Here is a 4,197-nt window from a genome sequence, read left to right on the forward strand (position 1 = left end):
TTTTTGTATGTTTCAGGTATAACAAAAAGGGGAAGGAAAGAGATCTCAAGATCTTGTTGCAAGGCATTCAGCTGCCACAGGCTTCAATGACTGGAAAAGGAACTCCATTGCCAAAGTTAAAGCCAGAGTCCTTGCAGTCAGGCGAGGCATCTCCTTTTTCCTTTTTGTTACCTCCAGATACTGCTGGTATGGCAAAACTCAAGATGCGGAAGTCAAAGGCACCACCACCACCAGCACCAGTTGTTTCTCGCCCAATTCTTCCCATGCCACTACCGCCTGTCACTGGGCCAGTACGTTTCTCTGTGATACTGTCTCCACCAATGGCTACTCCGCCATTGCCAGATCTAGGCAGAGTGGTTACAGTACCAAGTGTACAACACCAGGGACAAAAGAGAAAGGCAGTGACAGATGATAGTGGGATTGTGAAACGCAATTACACCAAAACGGCCCAAACTGTCAAATGCAGCAAGTGTGGCGACGACAGAAATCCTCCCACACATCAGCAGTACATGGGATATAGATACTGCAGCAAGACAGAGTCTGTGTCTTTCGAAAACTGGAGGACACAGTTGAAAGACAAGGGGGTTGCAAGAAAAAGAAAGATATGATGGAAATTGAAGGATTGAGATTATTTCAACAATGGATTAAAGGGGCGTGAAAGAACAGTTATACAATTTTTAATGCTGCCTACTATATGATAATTTTTGTGATAATATCACAGTTAATGAAATTGCTATATAGTAGAAGGTTCCAAGCCCCTGTAAAAGCAGAGGACAAATTTGTATGGCGCTATGGGAGATTGACATTTTCTTTAATGTAATTTTTATAATTCACTCAACCACTGATCTTCAAAGCTTGGTTGATACATATTAAGAAAGATTACTTGTAATGATGACAGTTTGAAATATGCTTGTTCTGTGGAAAGAGACGTTTCTTTAGTTAAACTGGCTTAGGACACTTTCCTTGTTCGGAAAGAGATCCGAGTTCAAATCTCGGTGGAAGCATTAATTGTTGCAGTCAAGCATATTTGAAATTGTCTTTTTCATCATTCATGTGATTTTAAACATTTTCCATTTCCTTGGAATCTGTGCTCAAACCAACTATCTGGTAACTCGCTTAGATCATGTCAAACGATCAAAAAGTCTAATGAAAACATTGAAAACAGTATTTGGCTGTAAGTTTCATGTAACAAAAGAAACAGGTGAGGGATACAGGCCCTTTGGGCCTCTTGTTTTTCTCTTTTTTTCCTTTTTCTTCTCTCCTCCTTTCTCTTTTTCTGATTTGTGCAGCTGGAGACTTATGGGCTATGCAAATATTTTTCTTAATAACAGTAATGAGGTCAAGTGAAAACTTTAAGTGCTAGCTGGAGTCCAAGGTCAACATGGGTTTAAAGCTTTAAAATTACAATTTCAAATTTCATACAACATTATCTTAAGCGTTTAAGAAATGTTAAAATGTCTATTGTTCTAGTTACCAAATTTAGTCTGTAATTACCTATATGCCAGTTTCATGTAACAAAAGAAACAGGATACAGGCCCTCTGGGCCTCTTGTTTTTCTCTTTTTTTTCCCCTTTTCTTCTCTCCTCCTTTCTCTTTTTCTGGTTATTGAGACTTATGAGCTATGGCCTTAGCTCAGTCGGTAGAGCACGAGACTTTTAATCTCGGGGTCGTGGGTACGAGCCCCACATTGGGCGAATATTTTTGTATTCTTCCAACTCAACACAAAATTATAGTCATTCTAAAACGCCATATAAAGGTTGTTAGATGTTACAATTATCTTTAGTTTCTTCTTAAAAATTTAATGCATGTTTTTTTTCTAAGAGTTATTCCCCTTACACTGCCATGGATTTAAACAAACGCTCAAGCGCGCATTACCGGGGCATTATATTATGAGAGACACTTCAATCTACGTTGAAAAAAAATCGCCGTGTTATCATCATGAAATGATATCCAACCATTAAACTATTTGACATCCAGGTCAGAGACCCAGTTGTTACAAGAACCGCTTACCCTTTCAAAGTAAGCTGTTCAGCCTTCGATATCTGTTTGAGTCCATGAAATTATTATGAAATTATTCCGTTTGACTTTTCCTCAGTTTTTGTTGGTAAATTTGCTTTTCTATATTCTTCCTAACACTAACATTATTTTTTTTTCAAATTTTTCAAATTTTTATTTGACACATTTAAAAACATAGAACTTAACCAAGACATGGTATTTGACAAATAGTGTTGGAAAGAAATATACGAAGCCATGATCAGAGGTTGTAAGGCAAAAATAAAGGCAACGACATACAGCAATAATTCCAGAAATATGGTTGGGTAATACATTTCAGTAGAAACACAGCTGTTCCCTGTATGATGCCCACGTACATTATAGAAATATTATGTTTTGTGCTGTCGTTTTATTTCTTCATTTAATCACTCGATACAGACCAACTTTGATTACATATTAAAGCTTTCTAACCATATCAGGTAATATATACTGTATATAAAAAATATGTAATATAAAAAAAAATCAACGTCACATTAATATAAAAAGAAAAACAACTCATCAACATGTTAATATAAAAAGAAAAACAACTCATCAACATGTTAATATAAAAAGAGAAAACTCATCAATATAAAAAGAAAAAACCCTCATCAACACGTTAATGTAAAATGAAAAAATCTCAACTACATTATTTATTTGAAATTTAATTTTGTTGTATTAAAATGTGTATACAGGTAGGATCCTGATGCAGGGTAATTGCTGAAGGATATTAACATAAAATAATTTTTTTTTGCTTCAATGAAACTTTACGTACATATTTGTTACAATGTATCATTGCATTGATAAACACAAAATAACAGAATTGATAGAGCATTATTAAACTACGAAAAAAAGCATTAATAAATTTGATTTGATATAATATCTTGCTTGAATACGGGACTTACAAAACACATACGACGAAAGAAGACTGGAGGCTATGGAGACTCTGCTCTTTTGTGGTTTGGTAGGTTGAAAAACACCCAATACAGATAAAACATCATAAAATCTCAATCCAGAAACTTTTGCAAATCGAATTACACGATAAGGTAACAGCGTAAAAAGGGACCAAAAAACCAACCGCAAAATTACCGTCCAATCTCGCTAACCTGCATCCTCAGTAAATTGATGGAACACATCCTTACCAGAAGCATCACGACTCACGCCGACATCTATAATGAACAACGCCGTAAAATGACCTCCACCATGTTACTATATAAAATCATAAACGGCCTTGTGGTATATGATGGCAACCTCCAAATTCTCCAGCGAACCCGACAACACAAATTCCAGATTCCACACAGCTCCACAAATTATCATGCAAATTCATTCTTTCCTAGAGCAATTCGTACCTGAAACAGCCTCCGAATCTGCATCGCCAACATTGCAGATCTCTCAACACTGAAGGCAAATATCTCCTCTCTCACAAATTCTAAGCGTACATGTTGTTTTTATCGTGTAGTTCTAAAAAAATAAAATGTTTTTAACCGATCTTTCTGACGCCTCTACATAATGTTCAGTATATGAACGTTTTAGAGTATCCTGTTGAAGTTGTTCAAGGCTTAAGTCTATCTACAATATAAACATATTTGAAAAATAAAAATAAAAAACTCCCGCGAGCCGGAGTCGAACCAGCGACCTAAGGATAGCTATAAGGTTGACCACTACAGTCCTCCGCTCTACCAACTGAGCTATCACGGGTTATGGAACCGAAGGGGAATCGTTTCCAAGATTCCCGAGGGTGTTCAATGTATAAACTATCGAAAATATAATTTAGTATAATAGTGTGGATGAGTACATTTATTCATTTTATAATTCATCCTTGATTTATTAAAACATTCTGAATGTCAATTACTAGTTTGGTTTTTATTTGATGATTCTATGTACAATTGATGTGAAGCCACTAATTATACTTGAAGCATACAAAAGCTATACATAAGTCTTAAAGAGATAAGCATTAATTACATACATAAAAAAAAAATCAATTTTATTTCTGTAATTTTGGTACCGTCAATTTTGATGCAAAATTCATGTAAAACAGACAAATTTAATGAGATGTGAAAGAAGATTTTCAGTGACCAAAATGCACCAGATTGATTGCACCATTTCACACTAAGGAATTATTTTTTTCCTAGGGAGGGGGAGGGGGGGGGGGGGGATGTTTTAACTAGT

General features: G+C 35.6%; 2 non-coding genes across 2 annotated transcripts; one reads left to right on the forward strand and one right to left on the reverse strand.

Annotated features, from left to right (window-relative positions):
* The first annotated feature begins 1,624 nt into the window (after nt 1-1,624).
* On the forward strand, nt 1,625-1,694 carry Trnak-uuu. Its single transcript has one exon. It is a non-coding gene; the product is annotated as a tRNA-Lys (tRNA).
* Nucleotides 1,695-3,636: 1,942 nt separating this feature from the next.
* Nucleotides 3,637-3,726, reverse strand: Trnay-gua. Its single transcript is given in 2 exon segments — nt 3,637-3,672; nt 3,690-3,726. It is a non-coding gene; the product is annotated as a tRNA-Tyr (tRNA).
* Between the last annotated feature and the right edge of the window lie 471 nt (nt 3,727-4,197).

The sequence above is a fragment of the Mizuhopecten yessoensis genome, unplaced genomic scaffold, assembly GCF_002113885.1.
Source record: "Mizuhopecten yessoensis strain PY_sf001 unplaced genomic scaffold, ASM211388v2 scaffold9967, whole genome shotgun sequence".
Lineage (NCBI taxonomy): Eukaryota > Metazoa > Mollusca > Bivalvia > Pectinida > Pectinidae > Mizuhopecten > Mizuhopecten yessoensis.